This window comes from Petaurus breviceps, unplaced genomic scaffold (assembly GCF_028583685.1).
Source record: "Petaurus breviceps papuanus isolate PSGF00001 unplaced genomic scaffold, PetGlider_PUasm1.0 138, whole genome shotgun sequence".
Lineage (NCBI taxonomy): Eukaryota > Metazoa > Chordata > Mammalia > Diprotodontia > Petauridae > Petaurus > Petaurus breviceps.
In genome coordinates this window covers 4,020,319-4,048,061 of record NW_027185694.1, presented here as the reverse complement: position 1 = coordinate 4,048,061, position 27,743 = coordinate 4,020,319, and the positions used below count along the sequence as shown (strand labels likewise).

General features: G+C 34.4%; 1 long non-coding RNA gene across 1 annotated transcript in view; it reads right to left on the bottom strand.

The window, feature by feature from the left end:
- LOC138143231 (uncharacterized) overlaps nucleotides 1–27,743 on the bottom strand; it is a 248,950-nt gene that overhangs the window by 5,646 nt on the left and 215,561 nt on the right. The window contains exon 3 of the long non-coding RNA XR_011163642.1: nucleotides 4,935–5,138. This is a non-coding gene — a long non-coding RNA (uncharacterized lncRNA). The remainder of the gene's footprint in view (nucleotides 1–4,934; nucleotides 5,139–27,743) is intronic.

The following is a 27,743-nucleotide window of genomic DNA, read 5'->3' as shown; positions in this document are numbered from 1 at the left end:
CTTCCTTCCTTCCTTCCTTCCTTCCTTCCTTCCTTCCTTCCTTCCTTTTATTTGGTGGAAGGCAGGGCAATTGGGGTCAAGTAACTTCCCCAAGGTCACTCAGCTAGTAAGTGTTAAGTGTCTGAGGCCAGATTTGAACTCAGTTCCTCCTGACTCCAGGTCTAGTGCTCTATTCACTGTCACCTAGCCACTCCTTCTCTTCGTTTTCAATGGTCAAAATTCTATTTAAGTATAGAGTGGCTCAGAGAAAGTCTAGTTGTCCACAGCTTCAACTCCTGTTTTGGTGACATGTTTGGTAGTAAAATGTTCCCACATAGTTTCAATGTAATGATTGTGAAATCATCTCTATGCCATTTCAGGGGACCTTTGTGGTTAATGAGAATGACACATCCTTAAATCATAATGTTTGAGAGAAAATTCCTCCCAGAAAGTGATCTGTGCCCTCATGGACTCCTTTAGTCTCAGCAGTTTCCCTTTTCTTCTGATGTAGCACTTTTTTTTATCTTTAGCACGACACTTTTTCAGATCTGGTAACTAGGATTTCATAGAAGGCACAGCATATGTGAACCATCATGAAGTTTGCTTCCCACAGATCATCCTACAGTCGCTTGTGAAATATTTAAGAAACTTGGATGTTTTCAGTGGAGGTTACAGTTGGGAACACTTCCTTTTTCCTTTGAACTTAACTTTATGGTGGAACACTCTAGAATCCAGCAGAGTGTAGGCTTCTTGAGGGCAAAAATTGTGTTTTGTCTTTATATTCTTGGCACCTAACCATTTCATCTCTTCTACATGCTACACTATTAACTAGATCACATCTACATTATAACCACAAGAGGATAGGTAATAGAACAATTATTTTGTAGATGGTAGAACTGAATTTTAGAGATATTAACTAATGTTTTCACTTTCATGTAGCTAATAAACAGGACTTCCAGGTCAATCAATTAGTAAAAATTAAGTACCTACTATATGCTAGATTCTGTACTAAGCATTGGTCCAATGCAAGGGCTCTTTGCTTTATGGCCCAGGGATGGGGAACCTGAGGCCTTGAGGCCTCATGAGGCCTTTTAGATCCTCAAGTGTGGCCTTTTAACTGAGTCCAAGTTTTACAGAACAAATCCTTTTATTAAGGGGATTTGTTCTCTGAAGTTTAGATTCAGTCAAAGGGCTGCACTTGAGGCCCTAGAATAGGTTCCCATCCCTGCAAGTCTATACTATATTACCTCTAACATTGCCTTTGGTGAATCCATCAGATTTTACCACTGGAAAGGCTCTTATTGATAAGTGTTGTTAGTGATAATGTTGTTTAACTCCTTTATTTTATAAATAAACAACACCTACCAAGGTGAAGGAAATTGCCACAGATCACACAGTTCATGAGCAACAGAGCTGGCATTAAAATTCACTTAGTTTATTGCCATCTAGAATTCAAGTTGAATTATCAGGGTAGAGCTGTCACTAGTAACATCTTACAAACAGTACCTTGACCATAGTGAACACTTAATAAGTGTCTATTAAATTGAAATGAGCTCAATACACCTGCACAGCTACATAATTCTATAAGAGTGTTAAATAACTAATCTACCCTGGGGAGCTTGTAATTTTGAAGCATGCTGTGTGGCACAGAGGCATGAGCACTAGACTAGGATCCATAAAACCTTGTTTTGCCCCCCAGTTCTGCCATTTAATGAACTGAGATTCTTGGAAAACCAAACCATTCAATACCTCCAAGGTTCAGTCTCTTAATCTGTTTAATGGGCATAGTAATTCTTTTATTTCCTATTTCACAGTGTTATGAGAAAAGCGATTTGTAAATTTTAATACATTTGTAAAACTGTGAGCAGTTAGGTGGAGCAGTGGATATAGCATGGGTCCTGGAGTCAAGAAAGACTGAGTTCAAATCCAGGCTCATGTACTTACTAGCCGTGTGACCCTGGACAATTCACTTAACCCTGTTTACCTCAGTTTCCTCATCTGTAAAATGAGCTGGAGAAGGAAATGACAAATCATTCCAGTATCTTTGCTATGAAACCCCAAATGGAATCACAAAGACCTGGACATAACTGAAATGACTGAACTTAAAAAACTGTGAGCTGTGGTACTATTTTTGTTTTTTTTTTTTTAATCTTAAGGGTTTTATAAATATAATTAGTTTCTTTTTTAGGCTGTCTGTTGAGAGCAGTAAGAGCCAGGAGTCTATTGCTGATAGGTTGAACCATATGCACAAGTTTAATTTCCTGTTTGGAAAACATTATGTGAAGTCATAGGCTTAAAATTCCAATTATTACCTACAAAACTTCTTAATGGTAACTGTCAACATCATAAGTAAGAGAGACTTTTGAAGATTCACAATTTATTACTAATAAAAGCAAAGCACAGTACCATATCCGTCCATCTCTCAATGGTGGAAAGCTTTAGGAGAAAGAGGATTTCTGGTTGGCATGCCAGAGACCCTTTCACAGACAGTTCATTACCATAAATGAAATGTGATATCCAAGGGAATAAAGAGTTTTAGCTCAATTTCCAACATTCAGGATTAATTGCAAAAAAAGGAAAAGGTGAAAGAAAAATCTTTAAATTGATGACTGATTTAAAAACGTAAGGATAAAAAAGAGATTTAGAATTCAATGTAAAGAAGAATCCTTTTTAGCAGGGTTGGCTTCTTTATTCTCTAGTGTAGTACAGGGGATGAGGACTAGATATAGTTGGGACCAAAAAAGTAGGTTCTACTACTGGCTTTGGTACTAATGAACTATTATTTTAAGCATAAGACTTAAACTTTTAGGGCCTCTGTCTTCTCACCTTATTAGGATAAATGTTTTGAATGTAATCATTTCTAAGGTCTCTTCCAGTTCATTTCCTTTTTTTAATTCAGAAATTAAGACACTTTTTAAAAAGATGCATTTTCATACAGATAGCAAAACACAAAAAGCAGATTCTATGTGAAACTGAGTCTCCATTCCACACTGTTTACTTTTTTAACAAAAATTTCTAAGTTCTACTCGTTACTTTCAAAATTGTCTTGCTTGTTCATGCTTTCTTTTGAACTTCCTTGTGTTTTCTTCAGTGAATTAAAAGAAAATATTTGTGTCTTAAATCCGGCCTCAGACACTTGACACACTTACTAGCCATGTAACCTTGGGCAAGTCACTTAACCCCAATTGCCCTCCAAAAAGCAAAAAAAGCAAAAACCGCAAAATAAACATTTGTGTCAATAATTGTCTGAAGCAGCTAAGTAGTATAACAGATTTCCTAGGCTTGAAATCAGAAAGAACTGGGTTCAAATCCAGAACCAGACACTTACTAGTTGTGTATCACTGGCCAAGTTACTTAACCTCTACCTGCCTCAGTTTCCAGAACGGGAAAATGGAGATGATAATAGCACCTACCTTACAGGGTTTGTGGAGGATCAAATGAAATATCATTTTAAAAGCTCTTAGCACTATGCCTGATACAAAGAAGGTACTTAAGAGATGCTAATTCCCTTCCTTTCTCCCTTTCTTCTTTCTTTGAATACCCTTCTATATGGAGAAAAATAAAGAAGTGTGGGAATCTTGTAAATAAAAATAGCATAATAAAGTAGAATGAATCCATACATTGGACATAATTCAAAATAGCATGCTATCTTTCTCTTTCTCCCTTTCCCTCTCCTATTCTCTCTCTATGGGTAATACCTTTCATCATAGGTCCTTTCTTAAGAAAAGGAACTGAATTTTGCTGTTATTTATTCTTGAATGCTTAACACATAGTAGATATTTAAGAATGCTTATTGACTGTTAACTGACTGAATGATGAATAGCAAATTCCACCCCTTTCTTTCTCTTATCTTCTCTCAGGTATTCCAACTTTAACTTTCTTTTTAATTTCTTCTCTTAAAACCATCAGAACAGAACCAATCCTACCCCAATACCTCTATTTATCTTATTTAACTTCCCCATTACTCTTGGGATATTTTCTCCCCCTCTTAGAATGTTAGCACTACCTCATCACAACTTTTTTTAACTGCTCAAATAAATTAACTTTTCTAGGTTTCTTTGCATTCTTGTGTTTGTATTTCAAAGCTTTGGTCATTTAGTAAAAAAATAATTGAAAGTCCTCCATTCCATTTAAAAATCATTTTCTCATCTTATAAGATTATAGATAGCTTTGCAGATTGTATTTATATTTTGCCATTTGGATGGTTGTATTATAAGATCTCCTCTCATTTTTTAAAAAGTAAAAGTTGCTAGATGTTGTGTTGACTATAGTTTCTCATTCCTTGAACAGCTTCTTTTTTTAGCTGCTTATGGTCTTTTTAATTTGATGTGGGAGCTCTAGATTTAACCAATGACAAACCTAGTAACTTTCATTTTGAGGTTCTTTTCAATAAGTGATGAATGAGTTCTATTTTTTCCTACATATTTTTCTATATTTTTCTTTTTGATTCTAATAGATCTGGGAAGTTTTCAATTATGGACATCATTCAGGCTTCCTTGTTTTCATGGTTTTCAAGGACTCCAATGATTCTTAAATTGTCTCCCCTTTATCTTTTTTCCAAGTCATTTTTATATCATATATCATACTCTTCTATTTTAAAAAATTCTTTTGAATTCTGTTCTAATGTTTCTTGCTTTTTCCTGGAATCATTGTTTTCTACTTGAACTATACTAGTATTCATAGATTCCATTTGTTTGGTAAGGTTGACCACTTTCCTTCTACGCTCTACATTCTTATCATTCTTTCATTAAAAGTTATAATTTTATTTAACTTTTGCTTCATTTCTTCTAGATATTCATGTAATCCTTGTGGAAAATGCTTTTTTTTTCTTTTTAATCTCTGATAGCAGCTGTTATGGAGTAAGATGTGCAATAACATTTAATAATGGTTGATGGTTCCATTGATTTACTCCCTGAATTGGGGGCTTTGTGCTATGTTACATATTCTCTACCTACTGTGTATTTAGGTGGTATGGTCAATCTTGCTTGGTCTTTCTTCTGGTCCAGGAGGTTCTTGTGGTGACCTCCTTCTCAAACTTCCATGTAGATGGCTGAAGCAGGCACTGTGGATCCTTTGGGTCAGGTATCAAAGATGCCAAGACCATCCACTTCCATTGCCAGTCATCTTGATTTTTGTCCTTCCATTGGACTTTGATGACTCTGAAAGAGAGAGTGATTTTGTGCAACTTTGCCTTATTTGAATCCAACTCACACACAAGTCAAGATATCACCTGTGATGTCATTGGTCCTCTTCAAAAATGAAGGACAAACAATAACATTTTAGATACCAAACCCTTATCAGAGGAGTGTGATACAAAGATATTTTTCCTATTTAATCACTTCCCTTCTTAACTAAGGTGCATTAATGTTGTCTATGTAGAAACTCTTCCATATCAAGTAATAAAATCTTTCTTTTAACTTTTGTATTTGCTTCTATCACATTTGATTAAGAATACACTTAGTACCCATTGCAATGAGAGGTATATGATCTGTTTCTCTTATATTTTTTTTTTACTATGACCTTTAATATTAAGATTGTATATCCATTTAGAATATACTGTGGAAAATAGTATAAGGTGTTAGTCTAAAACTATTTTCTTTTCTGCCAGACTCTATTCCAGTTTTCCCAGCACTTTTTAAAAAATGAGTTTTTTTCCCTACTTGTGCTTTTTATGTTTATGTATTTTTCTACTTTTTTATGCTTTTATGCACTGTGTTATTAAGTTCAATTCTTTCTGATTCTTCTTTGTTCTGTTCCATTGATCTAATTCTCCATTTTTAAACTAGTAACAAATGGTTTTGATGATTACTACTTTATAATGTAGTCTGAGGTCTGGAAGACTTCATCTCTCCTTCTTTCCTGATTTCCCTTGATATTCCAGACCTTTTGTTTCTCCAAATCAGTTTTGTTATTATTTATCAAGTTTTGTAAAATATTCCTTTGACAATTTGATTAATAATCATCAAAATGGCATTCAGAGTGTAAATTAACTTTGGAGCATTATGATTTTTATTTCACTGAAATGAGCTAGTCATGAGCACCAAATATTCTTCCAGTTAATTAAGTAGTTTTTTTTTTTTTGAGGGACACTCTGTAATTGATTCTGTACAAATCTTTTGTGTGCTTTGATAGGTCAATCTCCATTATTTTATTCATTTTATAGTTATTTTGAATAGGATTTCCTCTTCTGTTACTGTTTCTTGTATTTTGTTATCATTATATAGAAATACAGTTGATTTTGAAGATTTATTTTGTAGCCTACAACTTTGCAAAAGCTGTTCAATGCTTCAATTACTACCATTGCTGAACCCATCAGACTTTCCAAGTAAACCATCATATCATCAGCAAATAGGAATAGTTTTATCTCTTCTTTATTATCTTTTCTTCTTTAATTTCTTTCTCTTATTGATTTTGCTAGCATTTCCAGAACTATGTCAAATAATAGTGGGAAGAAAGAATATCTTTGCTCCATTCCCATATTTGTTGGAAAACATTTTAGTGTATGCCCATTTTATATGGTGCTTGCCTTCAATTTTAGATAGATGCTTTAATGAAAGGTATGATTTTGTTAAAAATTGTTGAATCAATAATCATTAAAGACATTGGTTTATAGTTTTATTTTTATATTTACTTTTTCCTTACTTATGTATTAGAAATATATTTTTCTCAAAAAGATTTTCATAGAGTGCCTTCTTTCTCTGTTCTTGAGAATAATTTATAAAGTATGGGTGCTAAGTGTACTTTAAAAATTTGATAGAATTCTACTGTAAAAATATCAGGACAAACAATTGTTTTTGTTGTTATTGTTTTTCCTTTGGTACTTCTTTTATACCCAGATCTATTTCTTTTACTGAGGTCAGGTTATTTAAAATATCTATCTGGTCTAACTGTTTTAAATTTTTGAAGCTATTCTATTTCTTTTGTGTTTTCAGTTGTTTATGTTTGTGTTGACATATTAGTTATGCATATAATATGTTCCATTTTAAAAATTCTGTTTCTGTTATGATTTCATTGTGCCATTTTATTGATTTGTTTCATGCTTTCTACTTTTTAATCAGATTAGCTATTTTTTGTCAATTTTATTAAACTTAAAAAAAGTTTTTTCTTCTATTTATGATTGCTTTGAATTACCCATTCATTTTTTTCTAGGTTTTGTTGTTTTTGTTGTTGAGTCTCCATTTGGGTCTGTATCTTTTGTTTGTGAACTCTGACACAATTACTATTTTTATGGAATGTAGTTCATGTATTGATTATTTCTGCCTTTTTCCATTTGTTTGGAATATTTCTGTGTCCAATGACATGGCAAATTTTTCATAAATATTCCATGTGGTACAGAGAAATACATATATTCTTTTGCTGTCACATTTAGAAAATGCCATGAGTCTTCTATCTTTAGTTTCTAGAGAAATTTTAATTACATATTTTCCTTTTGTTTATATTTTTATTAGATTTATCAATAACGGAGAGAGAGATATTAAAGTCTCCTATCATTATTGTGTTACTTTATATGTCTTTTTATAGCTGAGATAATGTTTCCTTCATGAATTAGGATGCTATGGTATTTGGAGTGTCTAAGTTTATTACTGATATTGGTTTGTTGTTGATGGCTCCTTTAAGCATTGTTTAGTTTCTGTTTATTTCTTTTTTATTTTCTGAATGTGCATTTTTGTTTTCTCAGAGAGCATGATATCAACTCCTGCTTTTTGCATTTACTTTATGTGTAGTAATTTACCTCCATATCCTTAGTTTTACTTTGTGTGTTTCAGGTTTTAAAAATGTTTTTCTTGTTAGCGATAGATTGTAGGGTTTTTTTTCTTATCCAATCACTTTTTTTTCCCATTTTGTTGCATTGTTTAATCCACTCTCATTTAAAATCACAAGTTTGTTCATAGTTTTCTCCATCTTTTTTCTAATATTGAGGTTTTGTTCAAGTTAATATCTTTTCTTCTTCTGTCATAAACACAGTCCTTCAGTTGCTTTTCCTTAATCTTTTTTTTTTTTTTTCAAAGGTGGCCCTCTCCCCACTGGCACTAAGTCATTTACTTCACCTCTCCTCCTTTTGTTTATCTCTTTCCTTTGGGTTTTTCATTATTAGTTCCTTTTTCTCTATTGCTTTTATTTGTCATATAACTTCCTGTAGCAGCAAGCACTCCAAGCGTCCTCAGGGTGGCTACTAGCACAGGTTCTTGGATCTGTTTTGATAAAGGAAAGCAACTCAAAATGGGTTAACAAGATTACTTTAATCAGTCAGACATATATCGTTTACCTTGTTCAGGGGGAAAAGGTCAGCACCCCCAACTTCAAAGTATACAAGCAGAATTATCAAGACAGAAACAGATCAAGTAGACAGCTTTCCAAACTGTCCAGCCATTACATCCATACCCAATCAACGTCTGGGTTTTTCAAAGCCGGGGGCGAGGGGGGGGGCCCTCCAGACAACGGCTTCCCAGAATCCATATCAAATCACAGAACACTTCTCAAAGTGAGCCCCCAAAACAAAGCCTCAAATCAGGGTTTATATACCCTTCTCCTGGCTCAGAGAATGTAACAACCTTATTGACTCAATGGCCAATCAAGAAGTATCTACTGACTTTAGCCTAGGGGCAGGGAAGATCTTCCAAATTTGCATTCCCATTACACTTCCCCACCCTTTTTTTCCTCTCAGTCAAGTAGATTCCCCTTTCCTATCCTTCCCTTCAACTATTCCTGTTCATTAGTTCTATAAAGGATTTCTCTTACTCTTTTCATTTTTCATTCTCTCTGTCTACTCTAGATCATCATTGTCTGATTCATGATCTCTATAATTATATGGACTCTCTCTTTTCTCTGTATTCCTCTTTGAATCAAAATTCCCAAAACATCTATTTTAGGTACCCCTGGATAGGCAATCTGTGCCACTGCATTGTAGAGATGACCCTGCAGATTCCTTTTTCCATTATGTTGCACTTTCAGATGTACAGTTATTGAATGTGTTAGAGAGAATATGAAGTTATTGAAAGTGTTATAGAGGAAGTTGTCCCATGGTAGGACCCCTCCCCCATGATATCCATGATTATATAGATCATTCTATACTCTCTCCCAGGTGCCAATTACCCCCCATGATTTCTAAGGTCCCCATCTCCCTTCACAGTCCATCTGTCTTCCATGGGAGCATTCTTCAGTGGAAAACTTTCTCACCAACAAAGAAAGGCTTCTTTAATTTCACCCTTTTTCAGTCTTCCCCCTTCTCCTCACTTGATCCTTTGTAGGCACTTCTCTTTCTGAGAACACAGAGGTTGATTTCTTCTCATTGCTAACCATTGTATTACTCTGGAATATTACACATTCCTCTTTTTCCCCTAGCTCCCCTTCTCCCATTACATATGCCCTCCAGAGCAGCAATATATTCCTATAAAAAAAATCAATTCACTTCTAGGCAGTGCATTGACAGATTCTGTCCACAATGCCCCAAGCCTACCTCTTTCCTGTTACCACCACCAAACTTCCACCTTTACCCTAATTCATCATGTCCTCTTAGAAATAAGTTTCTTACTGGTGTTTCTATTGTACTCTGATGTTTTTGCCATTGCTGGGCTTTGCTGCTGCATTTATTCTCTCCTCTTGCATTTTCTTTGGGATATTGGGAAGTAAATAATCTCTTCAAATTTTCCTTTCTAAAAATGATTCAAATGTCTCTTTGTTATTGAAGATCCACATTTTCTACATTTATGAGTAAGCTTAAGTTTGCAGGGTAGGTTACCCTTGGTTGCATGCTCTTTAGAACACAATATTCTATGACTTACTTCATTTTCTGGAGGGTGCAAAATAGTCTTACATTATCTCCATTTCCTTATATTTGTATTTAAAAAACTTTCTCATGATCCCTTACAGAACTTGTTATTTCTAAATTAAATTGCTAAACTTAACTATTGGGTGTCTTGGCATTTTTAACCTTGGGTTTTTTATCCAGAAGTGATGTGTGAATTCTTTCAATTGATATTTCATTTTTTATGTTGACAAGTTCTGAACAGTTCTCTTCTATTATTTTCTTCATTATTGTGTTTAGATTTTTTTTCCTGTCATGTTCTTGCAGGAGACCTATGATTATTAGATTTTTTTCTATGCATTCTGTCTTAGAAACCAGTATGTTTTGCTTATATAATGCACATATTTTCTTTTAATGTTTCTTTTTTGCATCTTTTCTTCTAGATTATTCTTCATTTTATAGTTGAATTCTTGATTATCATTTTCTCTTTTGTTTCTATAGTTCAACTTGTAATCATAGATTGTAGTTTTTCTATTCTGCCTATTGTTTTTACTATGTAGGCCAAAATAATCTGTTCTTATTATTCTCACTTATGGTTTGCTTTTTTTTTTTTTTGCTACTCAGGAATAACATGTTATGGTTATATGTTACATAAAGTCTTTTGTCTCATAAAGTATTGGATCATTTTCTTTTGTCTTACAATATTTATCCATGGATATCTAAACTAGTTTTTAGGGTTTTTTTAGATCTGGATGCCATATTTTCTTCTATGATTAATGTTTTCCCTTTTGATTTACCAACTACATTCAAGGTCTTTTAGTTTTCTTTTGAGATCTTTGGTAATTTCAATCTTCTTTTCCTCCCCAATTTTTCCCTGTTAACTTTATGACTCTGATACCTCTGATGGTGATTTCCTTAGGGGCTGGATCTCAGAGTCTAAACCTCTTATCATGCTGGGATATTCATGGTTCACCAACCTAGGTCTCTGCCCCAATTGGCTTTGACCCCAGATGAGTCATAACTGGACACACCTGGAAGCTATGGTCTTTCTCTCAAGCTTAGTACAGAACTTTCTTGCTCTCCTCTCCCTTCCCTCTTCCTCTCCCTCTCCTTCCCCCTCTTCCTGCCCCTTTCCCTACCTCCCCCCCCCCACACACTAACACCACACAAATGCACACACACAATGTTTTTCTATTCCCTTTGTCCCTTTGTTTTCTGCTCTGACACATTCAGGTCAAAGCTCTGTTATACTGGTGTCTCCCATCACTGGCAGTTCATAGAGCTGCCCTCTGGTGATAATATGGTTTTCCATTCTGACACTGGCAGTTTAGAGCTTTGAGGAGCTGATGCTATGGGGTTGCAGAGAGTGTCATCACCTAGGTAAACTTCTATAGCCTGGATGCACTCCAAGGAGGGAATGGGGATTGTGGTATAGGGATGAATTTTGCTGTAAGTCTCTGTCAGGTTCTTAAGTTCCCTTGTATAGCCTTGCTGTCCATAAAATAGAAGGTGAGGGAAGGATTTTAAGTGAACTCCAAGTCAGTGAGGGTCAGTTGATGTGTTTGTTGTTTGTTTTGTTTTGACCTTTCAAATTCTGAGTGTTCTAGACCTTGAAAGTAGCTGAAGGTTGTGAGGATCTGAGAAAATGTCTACTCCTCCATTTTGTTGCTCATGTGACCCAGAAAAATTGATTGCATTTTAGAACTGTGAGATAATGCACGAAAATATATTATTGTCAGGTTAGTGATCTTAAAGTACAATAAGGGAACTCCTATTCAACTTGAATCCAGAGATAAAATAGAATTAAGATTATGCTTGCTTCTTTTTTTTTTCAAAATTTATATCTTTTGTTCTTACATCCCCTTAATTTCCAATACATTTACATTCTAATACATTACCCTCCCTACCACAATGCCATCCTGAATAATAATATAAAGGATCAAAATAAAAACAATTTAGCAAAATTAACCAACACATCAACCCAGTCTGACATTACATACAGTTTTCATCACCCATAGTCTCCTATCTGTGCAAAGAACAAAGGGTATTTTTTTTAACAAATGTACTTTTCTTTCTATATGGTACTTAAGGATAAACTAAATATATACTATTAATGTTCATCTCCCCACCTGCTATGCAACTCTCAAACAACAACAATAATTGGGAAATAGAGGAATCTTCATCTGAACTATAAGCAAAAAATCTTTTTCCTGAAAGATGGAGTTGGGTGGAAAAAGAAGAGATACGTGTTGCTTAACAATCTATGTTTAAAAACATGGAAGAATTTTTTAATGCTATCATGGGTGTGGCTATTGAACTATCAGGGACATTGTAGCTGAAAGGGCTTGTAAGATAATCTTCGCTGTTGGTAAACATAAATTCACCACATAGCTCAACTTATACTGTGTATAAATGAAGGTGTAACATCTTCAGGGATGCATCATATCCCCAATGTACAAGAGAGGCTCAATCAATAGTTAGAAATTCAGTGTGGTTAAAACCAAAGGGTAGAACTTAACACAGGATGACAAAAGCAACTTCCTTTTCTGTTCTTACAAGATGTTTTAACACTGAAAGGAAAGTTGGAGTAAGACCTTGTAACCAAAACCAGACAATGTAACTCACTGTTTGAGACCAAAGTCCGGAAGCATGGGAGCACCTGCTGTCAGGAATTATTCAAGCATGCTGTTAGCTTGCCTGCTTGATTCTCCTAGGTATTTTACATATTAGTTCTCCCTCTCTATCCTCTCTCCCACCAAAAAAGAGTCCAAGTTCATTACAAGAACTATATCTGTTAACTAGACTTTTTTCTGAATATGTAAAAAAATGCATGTGTTTCAAAACCTTTTTTTCTGATTGTATCTAGGTGTACTCATATTCATTGCTGTGTTCTTGTCTCTTTCTAGTTTGATTAAAACAATAAAACCAGGATATGATAAGATGATCTTTTCTATTTTAGCAGGAGTAGTAATAGTTTTGCATGTGTGTGTGTGTGTGTATGTGTGTACTCTTTACCTATACATAGACTCAATGTGGTAATAAACAAAGAAAACCAACTAAAAAGCAACTCACATTTGAAAATATTTGATGCAATTATAGACTCTATTTTGAAAGGAAACTTAGAATCCATTTAATCTGGTCATGGATTAGAAACATGAAATTCTTCTTCATTCCCAATAAGTTTCCTTGCACTATGTTTGGCACACAATAGGTATATAATAATTGCTGGTAGAATTGAATCAAATTGCATAGTCACACCATCTCTCAATGATGAAGAGGTCACTATTGCCCAAGGCACTCCACTGTATCTTCTAGATTATTCTCATTTTGGGGTACTTGTTTCATAGTTGACTGAAAGTCTACCTCCTTAGAACTCTTACAGAAACAACTAAATTTCTTCGAATATTTAAAGATCTTTATATTTAAAGATTCTATGACTATTTTTGAGAGATATTAACAAAAATAAGTGAATACTGTATTTTGTTGAGGACTTCTATTGATATAATCATGTAACTTTTGTTTTATTGTTATTTATATGATCAATGTTAATTGTTTTCATAGCAGTGAGTAATCCTTGACTGTTTGATCTACATATCTACATTGACCATAATAAATACACACACTCATAGAGTCACACAGTTATTAATTTATGTATAATGATTAGTATCTTTGCCATAATTTTAATTAAAATTTTACATTAATATTTATTAGTCATTTTTTTTCTTGTACATCTTTTGAAAATTCAATTTCATGTGATTAATATGATTACACATCTATAAACTATATCCAATTGCTGTCTTGGGGAGGGGAGGGAGAGTGAAAAATTTGGAACTCAAAATCTTATGAAAGTGAATGTTGAGAACTATCTTTACATGCAATTGGGAAAAAATAAAATACTATTACATGGAAGCAAAAAAGAAAAAAATGCATAAATTTTTAAAATTCAATTTCATTTTATTTTCAGTTCCAAATTGTTTCCCTCTCATCTCTCTGTCCCCCTACAAAAGCCACTGAGAAAGTAAAAACAAAAACAAAAACAAAGCCTGATACAAATATGTACAATCGAACAAAACAAATCCCTGCTTTAGCCAAATCTGAATTCTGACCCAATTAATTCTCTATCTAGAAGTGGATGGCATATTTCATCATGAGTCCTTTGGAATTGTGGTTGGTCATTGTATTGATTGAAGTTCCTACATCTTTCAAAGTTGTTTGTTTTTATGATATTTTTGTTATTGTGTAGATTGTTCTTTTGATTCTGCTTACTTCATTTTTGCATCAGTTCATAAATCTTCCCAAGTTTCTTTGAAGCCATATTTTTAGTTAATTCTTGTAGAACCTCTTTAGTACCATATTGTTTTGATAATTACACCTGTCTGCCTGGAGTCATAAAGACCTAAGTTAAATGTGACCTCAGACACTAGCTGTACAAATTTGGGCAAAACACATTGTGCACAGTAATAGCAATATTTTCTGATGAAGAACTGTGAATAACTTAGCTATTGTCAGCAATATGATGACTCAATAAATTCCAAAAGCCTAATGATGAAGCATATCATTTGCCTCCAGAGAAGGAACTGCTATTGATTAAATACAGACTGAAGCATACTATTTTCATATTCTTTCATTTTTTTAAAATTTGAGCCTTCTTGTACAAAATGACTAATATGGAAATGATTTAAATAATTGCATGTGCATAACCTATATCTGTTTTGTTTGCTTTCCATTTCAGGGAGGGGTGAGAAAAAGGAGGAAGAGAAGGATAGAATTTGGAACTCAAAACTTTAAAATAAATTTTTAATAATAGCTCATTTTGATTATATTAAATTTAAAAGATTTAATAAAAACAAAATCCATGCAACCAAGATTTCAAGGAAAGCAGAAAGTTGGGAAGAATCTTTACAGCAAGTGGCTCTAACAAAGACTTCATTTCTCAAATATATAGAGAATTGAGTCAAATTTACAATAAGACAAGCCATTTCCCAGTTGATAAATAGTCAAAGATATGAACAGTAAGTTTTTAGACAAAAATTCAAAGCTATCTATGGCCATATGAAGAAATGCTATAAAACACTTTTGATTAGAGAAATATAAATTAAAACAGCTCTGAGGGACCACCTCACACCTATCAGATTGGCTAATATGACAGAAAAGGAAAACAACAAATACTGGAGAGAATATTTTAAAAAATGGAACATTGCTGCACTATTGGTAGAATTGTGTTTACCTATCTTGTTGGGTTATTTTTTCCCATAAAACTAGCTCCTAGATTTATTTATTAGCTCAATAGCTTTCTTACTTTCAATTATATTAACCTCACCTTTGGTTCTCAAGATTTCCAATTGGGAATTTTTAATTTGTTCTTTTGTTAGTTTTTTTTTACTTGTATGCCCAATTAATTAATCTATTTTTCCTTTATTTTGTTGATGTAGGAATTTAAAGAAATAGATTTTCCCCTAAGTATTGCTTTGGCTGCATCTCATAAATTTTGTTATGTTTTCTCATTGTTGTCATTCACTTTAATGAAATTATTGTTTCAGTGATTTGTTCTTTGACCCACTTATTCTTTGGATTAGATTAGTTTCCAGTTAATTTTTAACTTATTTTTACACTGCCCATTGTTAAATGTAATTTTTATTGAACTATGACCTGAAAGGATGCATTTAATATTTCTGCCTTTCTACATCTGATTTTGAGGGTTTTATGCCCTAATATATGGTCATTTGTGTGTGTGTAGGTATCATGTTCTGCTAAGGAAAAAAGTATGTTCTTTTCTATTCCCATTCAGTTTTCTCCAAAGCTCTGTCATACCTAACATTTCTAAGTTTCTATTCACCTTCTTAGTTTCTTTGGTTGGATTTATCAAGTTCTGAGAGGAGACAGATGAGATCCCTCATTTTTCTCCTGTAATTCACTTAACTTCTCCTTTAAGAACTTGCATGCTGTACAACTTGGTACATGTATTAATACATTGGTATTGATAATACTTCCTTGTCTAAGGTACTTTATAGCAATATATAATTTCCTTCTTTATTTCTTTTAATTAGATCTATTTTTGCTTTTCCTTTGTCTGAGATGAGGGTTGCTACCTTTACTTTTTTTTTATTTCAGCTGAAGCATAATATACTCTGCCCCTTACCTTTGTTCTGTGCATATCTCTCTGTTTCAATGTGTTTTATGTAAACAACACACTGTAGGATTTTGGTTTTTGATCCACTCTGCTATGTTCTTCCATTTTATGGGAGAGTTCATACCATTCACATTCATAGTTGTGATTACTAACTGTGTATTTCCCTCCCTCCTATTTGTCCTCCCCCTCCTTTCATCCTTTCCCTTCTCCACAATGTTTATGTCCACTACTTCCTCCCTTCTGTCAGTCCCCTCTCTCTTACTTAATCTCTTCCCTTTTTACTTCCCTGTTGGGTAAGACAGATTTCTATATTTAGCTTACTGTGCATGTTATTCTTTCTTTGAGCTAATTCTAATGGAGTAAGGTTCAAGTGGTACCTGCCCTCTCATCTCACCTTTGCTGTAACAGGTCACTTGTGCTTTTTCATGTGAAACAATTTACCCCATTCTACCTCTCTCCTCCTTTTGCTCCCAGTGTAATCTTCTTTCTCATCCCTAATCAATTTTTATGTCATTCCCTCAAATTCACCTTATACCTGTGCCCTTTGTTTATGTATGCTCCTTCTAAGTACACTATTAGTGATACATTTTATAAGTGTTACAAATATCATCTTCCCACTTAGGGACATAAACAATTCAGCCCTACTGAATCCCTTATATTTTCTCTTTCCTTTTAAACCTTTTCTTATGCTTCTCTTGAGTACTGATATTAGAAATCAAATCTTTTGTTCAGCTTTGGTCTTCTTATAAGAGCTTGAAATCCTTCTATTTCATTGAATTACCATTTTTCCCTTGAAAAATTATGCTCAATTTCACTAGGTAGGTGATTCTTTATTGTTGTCTTAGTATGTTTGCCTTCTGGAATATCATGTTCCATTAACCCCTGATCCTTTAATGTTGTAGCTGCCAAGTCCTGTGTAATCCTGATTGTGACTCCTTGGTATTTGAATTATTTCTTTCTGTTTGTTGGCAATATTTTTTTTCCTTGACTTGGTAGTTTTAGAATTTGGCTATAATATTCCTTTGACTTTTTGTTTTGGAATCTCTTTCTAGAGATGATTGGTAGATTCTTTCACTGTCCATTTTGCCTTGTGGCTCTAGTATAACAAGGTAGTTTTTTTGACAGTTTTTTAGAGTATAATGTCCAGGTGTTCCCTTTGATTATGAATTTCAGGTAGTCCAGTGAGTCTTAAATTATCTCTCCTGTATCTATATTTCAGGTCAGTTGTATTTTCTAATGAAGTATTTCATTATTTTCTTCTTTCACTTTTGGTTTTTGTTTATTTTTTATTTCTCTTAGAGTCATTCACTTCCACTTGCCCTACACATGCAAATATATATATATATTTATAGCAGCTCTTTTCATGGAGCCAAAAAGTGCAAACTGAGGGGATGCCTATCAATTGAGGCATAGCTGAACAAATTGTGGTATATGAATGTAATAGAATACTATTGTGCAATAATAAATGATGAGGTGATGGAGTCAAGATGGTCAAGTGAAAGCAGGAATCCACCTGAAGTCCTCCATGAATTCTTTCAACAACCTCTAAAAATCTGAATGGATTTTCGAGTGATAGAATCCATTGGGAGACATAGCATGGCAGATTCCCAATCCAGGAAAGTGTGCATGTAGGAATGGTCAGGGGGAACATGAAGTGAGGAGCACAGAGTGTATGGAGGCTGCCCAGCACAGACCCAAGACCAGACTATGGCAGAGCCAGAGTGAGACCCAGCCAGCAGATTCACCCAGCATAGGGGAAATTCTCAGACTTCTCACAGAGAATCTGTTGTAACTAGGTAAGAGACAAATGCAGGGACCACAGGAGTAAAAGCAGCTTCTCCTGGGGCTATCAACCCACTGCATGGATGCTTTAAAACCACATAAAGCCTCAGCACTCCTATATATTTCTAATGAAATCCAACAGCAAGAGATAGGAAAAAAATTCCACTGAAAATTACTGTAGACATCATAAAATATTTTGGAGTCAACCTACCAAAACAAACCCAGGACCTTTATGAACACAATTACAAAACACTTTTTACACAAATAAATTCAGATCCAAATAATTGGAAAAATATCAGTTGTTCATGGTTAGGTTGAGCAATATAATAAAAATGACAATTTTACCTAAATTAATTTACATATTAAGTACAATACCAATCAATTTGTCAAAAATATATTTTATGGAGCTAGAAAAAATAGTAATAAAATTCATTTGGAACAACAAAGGGTCCAGAATATTAAGGGAATTAACAAAAAGAAATATTAGGGAAGGTGGCCTCGCCCTACCAGATTTTAATCTATATTATAAAGCAGCAGTCATCAGAACTACTTGGCATTGGCTAAGGAATAGAGTAGTGGATCAGTGGAATAGGTTAGGTGCACAAGACACATCAGTCAATGACTATAGTAATCTGTTTGATAAACAAAAAGACCCCAGCTTTTGGGATAAGAACTCGCTATTTGACAAAAACTGCTAGGAAAACTGGGAAACAGTATGGCAGAAATGAGCCATAGACCAATATCTTACACCCTATACTAAAATAAAGTCTAAATGGGTGCATGATGTAGGTATAAAGGCTGATACTATAAGCAATCTGGGATAAAAAGGAATAGTTTACCTGTCTTATTTATGGAGAAGGGAAGATTTTATGACCAAACATGAGTTAGAGAGAAGTGTGAAATGCAAAATAGATAATTTTGATTACATGAAATTGAAAAGTTTCTTTACAAATAAGTGCAATGTAATTAAGATTAAGAGGAAAGTGGAAAATTGGGAAAGAATTTTTACAACCAGTGTCTCTTCTGATAAAGGCCTCATTTCTAAAATGTACAGAGAAATGAGTTACATCTGTAAGAATACATGTAATTCCCCAATTGATAAATGGTCAAATACATGAACAGGCAGTTTTCAGAGGAAGAAATTAAATATATCTATAAGCATAATAAAAAATGCTCCAAATCACTATTGATTAGAGAAAAGCAAATCCAAACAACTCTGAGTTACCACATCTCACTGGTCAGATAGGCCAAGATGACAAAACAGGAAAATGATAAATGCTGGAGAAGATGTGGAGAAAATGGAACACTAATGCACTGTTGGTGAAGTTATGAACTCATCCAACCATTAGGGAGAGCAATCTGCAACTATGCCCAAAGGGCTATAAATAAGTGCATACTGTTTGATCCAGCAATGCTACTTCTAGGACTGTATCCCAAAGAGACCATAAAAGTAAGAAAAGGACCTGTATGTACAAAAAATATTTATAGCAGCTCTTTTTGTGGTGGCAAAGAATTAGAAATCAATTGGGCAATGGCTTAACAAGTTGTGATATATGAATGTAATGGAATACTATTGTGCTATAAAAAATGAGGAGCAAACATACTTCATAACCTGGGGAGAGAGTTATGTAAACTGATGCTGAGTGAGGAGAGCAGAACCAGGAGAAGTGTGTAGAGAGCTACAGACACCTTGCATCTTTGACCACTAATTTTGGTAGACTGGGCTCCTCTCAGTATTACAAGATTATAGGAAACCTCCAAAAGACTGATGAAGGAAAGGGATATCCACATCCAGAGAAATAACTACAGAGTCTGAATGCAGATTAGAGCAAACTACATGCTCTCTTTTTTTGTTTTGTTTCTTCTTTCTCATTGTTCAGTCCATTTATTACACTCCTCCTTTACAATTTGACTAATGTTAAATGTGAAGGTATTTGTAGATCCTATATTTGATTGCATGCTGCCATGGTGGGAAGAGGGGAGGAAAGGAAGGGGTAGAAAATTTGAAACTCAAGGGACTATGGAACTGAATTTTGTAAACCAAAATTAAATTAATTAATTAAAAAATAATAAATGATGAGCAGGCAGAACTAAGAAAACCTTGTACATAATAATAACAACCTTCTGTGATTATCAACTATGAATTGGGGAATGGCTAAAGGACTTTGTTCTTCTCAACAATTCAATGATCTAAGACAATTACAAAAAAAAAAAAACTTGATGGAAAATACTATTCACATCCAGAGAAAGAACTGATTGACTCTGAATGAAGATCAAAGCATACTTTTTTCACTTTATCTTTAGAATTTATTTTTCTTTTTGGTCTGTTTCTTCTTTCACAACTGTGACAATTATGGAAATATGTATATTGCCCATCTCTAACATATCAAAATACTTAGCATTTTAGAAAGAAGGGAGGGGAAGTGAGGAATAGAGAAAATTTTTAAAGTCAAAATTTTGTCAAAATGAATGTTAAAATTTGTCTTTCATATAATTGAAAAGAGTAAAATACTATTTGAAATCTTGACTTATAAATTCTCTCCCTACCTCCTGCTCATTCTCCCTCCTTGAGAAAGCAAAGAACTTGATATAAATATACATGTGAAGTCAGGCTAAGCATATTTCCACATTAGTCATGTTGTAAAATAAAACACAACCCCCCTCCCCCACCAAAAAAATGTTTGCTTCAATCTGCATTTAGACTTAATCAGTTCTTTCTCAAATGGGGGAATAGCATTTTTCATCATAAGTCTTTTGGAATTGTCTTGAAGCATTTTTTTGTATTGCTGAGAAGAACTAAGTCATTCTCAGCTGATCATTCACAATATTGCTGTTACTGTGTACAATGATCTCCTTGCTCTGCTCACTTCACTTTGCATCTGTTCATATAAATCTTCCATGCTTTTTTTTCCTGAAACTAACTCTTCTTAAAGCACAAGAGTATTCCATCACAATTATATATAATAATTTGTTCAGCTATGTGCGTCTCCAGTAGTCTAAGCACCATACTGTTTCTAATCTTTATAAAACTGTAAGCTTAATTGCAACATAATTTCAAGCTCTACCCCCTACCTCCTTTGCTTGAGAGTAGATACAGACATACCCTTCAGAGAGAAGTATGATCATTTTTTGATGTTCAGAAACTTAAGATGCATTTTCTCCTTCAGAACAGTAGAATACAATGGAGATATTAATGAATTTATAATAACAATCTCTGGGTTCATATTTCACCCTTATTTACATGACTTTGTGCAGGTCACTTAAACTCTGCCTCAGTTGCCTCATCTCTCCAAATGCTATTTCATGAATTGATATTTATAAGACTGAGACACAACAGAAAAAAAGGAGAATGGAGCAAGAGCTATAAAGTCAATAACAGAAATTGGTTACACAAACAGAATAAAGAAGATATGCATAAAGATGAAGCCTATGAATTAGAAAAAAATTAATAACAAGGAAGTGAACAAAGCAAAGAAAAAAGATATAGGAAAAATTAATGAAAATAAGCAATTGAAGGAAAACTACTTAATTTAGTGGGGAATGAGAAGGAACAAAAGAAGAGAAGAAAAGAGTAGTAAATGAAAGAGAAATGAATAATTCAAATAGAGTCCAAGGACTAGAGAAAAGACTGGTAAATGGGAGTGGGAAGGATAGACCTATAAATCCTGACCTCTATGTTAAAAGGAGAAAGATCACCAAAAAGTCCCTGAGAAATACCAGTTCATTGAAGTCATGTTTAGTCATTACACTGTTCAGTGTTGTTTTCCTTTATATTGTGATCATTGGACAAACTCTCCTACTGGTTTTGCTCATTTTACTTTGCATCAGTTGGGGTGAAACCTTCAAATATCATGATTTCTTTGTAGTCATCATTTCTTATGTTACAACAATATTCTCCTATATTCCTTATGCCACATTTGTTTTTTAATTATATTCTAATTGATGGACATTTATTTAGCTTGGAGTTCTTTGTGATAGAGATTTGATACACAAGACATACAGGAAATTTATGCAAATGTATAAGCATCAGAACCATTCCACAAGTTGCGGTTAAGTTTTCAACTGAGGAAATACAGTCTGTCAACATCAGGTCAAAGAATGTTCAAAATAAGTAAAAATAAGCACATTGCAAATTAAAGCAATTTTAAGGCTCCTCCCTATATGCCTCATGTTTGCAAAGGTGACAAGATAAAAATGTAAATGTTGGAGGGCCTACAGAAAGAGAAGAATGAGAATTTACTATTGGTGTGACTTTGAATTACTCTAACCATCCTGGGAAATAATCAGGCTTTATACTATAAATCATTAAATTTTCATCATGAGACCAATTCTGATGCAGTTATCTCTTAGAATTTCATACTATTATGATTTCAAAGGGAAAGATCACATAAGTATATTAAGTTGCTTTCTTAGAAAATGAGTATTTCAACAAATCCTCCCTCTTTAGGGTTTTTAGGACCACCAGAGGAGGGATATCTGGGCCACAGGAATTGTACAGCATGAAGAACAGGAATATGGGAAAAGGTCAAGATTTAGGAAGCAATGGCCTTTGGATGAAAAGGTGGTGATTATAGGGCATGGAGAACCAGGCTGATTAAGATGGGACATGAAGAGCCCTCCACCAACCATAATGCCTCTTTTGTGAACTAGCATTTTTTGACATTATTCTTCTCAGAAGAAAGGCCTGATAATTTTTTTTTCAAAAATGCAAAGAAACATTTAGGACCTAAACCTACACTTTAGGTAATATCTGGTATCTTGGTATCTATCTAACATTTTGTCATATAATAGCTCTACTTTATGTGAAGGATAAAATACAAAGGCCATGAATAGGAGATTAAATTCCAGAATAGCTTTAAAGGGTAAAAGAGAAAAGAAAGGAGCAAAATAAACAAATACTTCTTGGAAAGGTGTGCCCCAGAAGAATATTAATCAAATCAACAGGGAGAATTCTGAACTCACATTCTTTTTTTTTTTTTTTTGGAGGGGTAAGGAAGGCCAGTTGGGGTTAAGTGACTTGCCCAAGGTCACAAAGGTAGTAAGTGTTAAATGACTGAGGCCAGATTTGAACTCAGGTTCTCCTGACTCCAGAGCCAGTGCTTTATTCACTGTGCCACATAACCACCCTCCTCCCCAACTCATACTCTTAACTGGGCTTGAAAAGGAAGAGGAAGGAAGACATAGCATCAAAGTTCCTAAAATAAGTTAAATACAAAAAATAAAATAAAATAACACAATAATTGTAAGAGATGGTTATGGTCTCCTTCTAGAAATGGATAAATCAGGACCAAGATAAATATGAAAGAAAACATAAAGTTGAGCAAAGAAAAAAATAGATTTGAAAGGCATATGGAGGATGCTTAGACATGAAGTAATAGCATCAAAAAGTGACTGTTTAAAAGCTGATGTAGTAGGGCATAGAAATTATATATACATACATACATTATAAATAGATACATAGCAGGCAATTAGGGTTAAGTGACTTATCCAAGGTCACACATGTGACCTTAAGTGTGTCAAGTGTCTGAGGCTGGATTTGAATCCAGATCCTCCTGACTCCAGAGGGGTGCTGTATTCATTGCACCATCTAACTGCCCCCTAAAAATATTTTAAGAGGAAAGCTACTAAACATTCTCTACTAATAGAAATGAGATAAAATAATCAAAGGTAATAATATCAGAAGGCACAACCTTAAGTCATCACTAATTAAGAACATTCTAAATGAGAAATACTTTTTTTTTTCTTTAAGGTTCATCCTTTTCCATTATTAGACTCAGCTTTGCAATTGTATGTTATCTGAATGTATATTTCAAGATCCTTTGATTTTTTAAATATTCTATACTAAATTCTTCTCTGCAGAGTAATCCTCAGGAATTTGCTTGAATATTTCTTTATAGCTGAAGGTCTCTCCCCTGGATGCTCACCAAATTTGTTGTTTGGCATTGAAGTTCTGAAATTTAACTACCTTAGAGAGACATTTAACCATGTCTTAGAGTAGGAAGTATAGTATTCTTAACTGATGGTGAGTGGATCTATCAATACATATAGTGTTGTCTATATTGAAAAATGTGTAGCACTTTTATAGTATCATTTCCTGCAGAATGATATTCAGTTGATCTTTTGAAAACTTTTTTTTTATTTTTCTGGCAGAAGAACACTGATCCTTAAGTTATCTTTACACATCTTGTCTTTAAGGTCAGTTTCTTTAGCTTGTATCAAATTTTCATGCCCTTTCAGGGTTGTCCAAGCATTTCCCATTTCTTGCCAATCACTCATGTGAGAAACAACAGGCCTTTACAAGATGACTGGCTAGGATTAGAGTTGTGGACTTGTTGCTATGAGAGAACAAAACTAATTGGCTCTGAAGTATTGAAAATGTGCTATTGTATTTATTTATTGATCTGATACTTTAAGGAAAATAGAATCACCACAGAACCATGGAATATAAGGACTGGATGAAAGCTCAGAGATCATAATATTCACCCTACTTTTTTTTATGGAGAAGGAAACTGAGGCCTGTATCTGTGTGTTTGTAAACATATATCAAAATGCAAATAGACTAGGGGAACCACTAGTCTTTTCTTATTTTTATAATGTAAAATGGTACTCAGCTGGTAGTCGGGCAATTGGAATTGGATTAAAAAAACAGATTGTTCACCTCAAGAATTACTTGCTTTGAGGAGGTGGAGAAGGGTGGGATGGAAAGAAAGAATTTGGAACTCAAAATTTTTAAAAAAAATTCTAATTGTTAATGTTTTTACATGTAATTGGACAATATTTAATGAAATCAATAAAACTATTTTTTAAAAAAGAATTACTTGCTTTGGAGGGTAAGGGTCAGGGTCATTATCATTAAACTCACATAGTACTCACTATGGAATGCTTTAATCATTACTTATGTCCACTCATTGTTCCCCTATTGCTGTGGTGCCCTTCCTTAAATGACAATCAGTCCACTTGCTCCCCAAGTTATTCCCATAAGGTTTGAAGGTTTGCTTCTAAATTCAACTAAGGAAAAAACTTAGATAAGCCACACAGACTTTTGTTTTTCTTAATCCCTTGAAAACTATAGTTCATCCAATATAAATAAGTATTGAATTGACTTCATTATACTTTTATAATTGAAAGATCTCTGTATACAGACAATGATTATATGTGAATATACCATGAATACGTACTTCATATATTTAAACAAAAGATAGTTCAGTGAGATGAGAATAAATTAGAGTATCAGTCCTTTCAATTTCTATAAATGATTATACCTATTATTGTGAGTTAGAGGTAGAGTGAGGTAGAGGGCTAAGAAAGATTCTGTTATGTGTTTCTTTTTTCTGCTAAGCTCTTTTTTAACAAGCGTTTTAACTCTTTTTGTATCTTTAGTGCTTAACATAATGCCTGACACATAGTAGATGCTTAGTAAATGTTTATTGATTGATTAAATATTTTGTTATGCAATTTGTGGAGTTTTATCTATTGTATGTTCAAAGAGAATTCACAGGATGAGGGCTCATGGTGAATGCTGCCCCCACAATGAACCCATGAAATGGCGGATTACAGATTTGAATGGAATACCTATTATGAATATATCAAATTTGTCCTTATTATGCCCACATAAAATAAATCATTTAAGGTTATAGACTACAAGATAAAAAAAAAACTTGTTTTCTGTTCTAATAGCATCATTCTTTATTAAAATATATTTGAAAGGGGCGGCCAGGTGGCTCAGTGAGTAAGAGCACCAGCCTCAGTGTCGGGATGACCTGGGGATCAAATCTGGGCTCAGACACTTAGCACCCACCCAGAAATAACTGGCCATGTAACCTTGAGCAAGTTACTTAACCCCAATTGCTTAAAAATAAATAGAATAGGATAGGATAGGATAGGATAGGATAGGATAGATTTGAACATGTAGAAATGTGTTGTGTCTAAAGAGCTAACATCAGTGGAATTTTACCCTATGGCTTATTCAATTTTTCTTGACTACAAACTCAATTCACAATGTTTCTGTGGAACTATAACCAGTAGTGTCCAAAAGAAAATTATTTGAACTCAAGTGGGGATGCCTTGTACTCTAATTTAGAACCATCTCACTCCATGTTCCTGAAATTATACAATTATCCTCAAATGGGGGAGTTTAAAAGAAAGGGATGGGAATGGCCATTCACTGGCCCTCAGGAGGTTAGGTAGTGTAATGTTAATGGAATCTGAAGATCTTCCATGCCCCTTTGTATTGGCAAGCAAACAGGTACTTAACATCTTGTTTCTAGTCAACGCCTTTTTTATGCTATTTAATTAACACAGAAGTAGTTAACACCTTGGGTGGAAATTGCTGATGTAACAGGAAGGGGCATAACAGGGAGGAGCTAAGGCATATATAAAGAAAAGGCCCAGCTGGGAATGGCAGAATTTCCTGGGGTAAGCACCTAGAGGTTGGAGCTTCTGCTGAGACCTTTCCTTTGAGAATTTCTCCTGAGAACTTCCAAGAACCAGGCTGAAGAGCTACTATGAGTGAGAGAGGAGGATCATTCCTTGAGAGAGCCTGTTCTGTTGTGAAGGCTTGGGAATGTGGGTGTTTACTGCATTAATCATGTGTACCAACTTTGTGGCTACTGCAATGACCTTGGCTTTCTGGTTCTGGGACTCAGTTTTCTGGTATTTGAATAAAGGCTTTGGTTCCGTCCTCCATGCGGAGAGTCTGCTACATTTTGTGATTCACGACTATACCCGCATATTCATAACCACCATGGGTGTTGTGAATATTGCATTATTGTTACAGTTGCACAATGGATAGAGTGCTGGGTCTGGATTCAGGAAGACTCATCTTTGTGAATTCAAATCTGACTTTACTTACTAATTATGTGATTCTATGCAAGTCACTTAGCTCTTTCTCAGTTTCCTCTCTTGTAAAATGAACTGGAGAAGAAAATGGCAAACTACTCTGGTAGTAAAAGAAAACTCCAAATGGGGCCACAAAGAGTCAGATATGATTGAAAAACAGGCACTAAGGTAATGTGTGAACAGTGAATGGAATAAAAGGAATATATCTTTGACCATGATAAACATCCCTGAGCATTATTCTCTCTATACTCAAAGTATTTTGTCATGAATTGCCCTTTTTTTAGAACTGATTGATAGGTCAGGACATGCCTGGCTATTATTTCACTGCATCACAAGGACTTTTAAGGGATGCTGTAGTCTTACTGAAATTCTGCTTAACAGAGCACCACAGAAAAGCTCATCTGAGCAACCTTTGTTCACTCACAAGCAAGGACAAGGATGTAAAGAAATTACAAGTTCATAGATCTTGAAAAAGAGACATCACCATTCTCTGTCCAAGATAGGGTCTGCCCATTAAGAGATCAGAGATGATAAAGTAATGAGGTACACCTGGAGTGGGTGCATTAGTCAGGGGCCTGAGAGGTGAAAAGCCATTGCATTATCTAAAAGCACCTGATTAAGCAGTGATGCCTTCCTTGGCAGGCCTTAGTATCATATTCAAAGAAATTATTTCATTTAGCATTTAATTAGCCACACAAAGGCACACATAAATCCAGGATTTGTGAAAAAATCTTTATGCTTGTATTTAATATAGGGAGGCTTGGAAGGGAGAAACAATGAGCTTTCAGTCTGAAGGAAAAGATTATCAGAGAGGAGATTACCTTCCCCTACTACTCCTCCAGCTGTTTAAAGGTCATTTTTCTATCCATTTAAGCTCCATAGGCTTTTGGATTGACCTGGGGTTTTCAAATGGCCTGTTGTTAGAACTGAGGACAAAATGACAGGGTTTTGATTCACTCTAACAACTGAGAAAGCTCTGCAAGTTACTGAGCTTAGCTAACGGGGAAAAGGAGCAAAAAAAAAAAAACTTTCACCACATTCATAGCTCCTCTCTGCAGGATGAACATGAGCACAGCTTTAGGAACACAGCAGAGGTGCCTAATAGTAAAGAAAGAATCCCATCATCGGTCTCCAATGTTATCATTTTTACCACTAAATGTTATTTATGAAACTGTATTACTGATGTGTTGCAGTGTCAAGTCCTATTTGGGACTGACAAGGTCACTGCTGTCAGTGGAGAGCATTTCTGTGATGTGACCTCAGACAGTA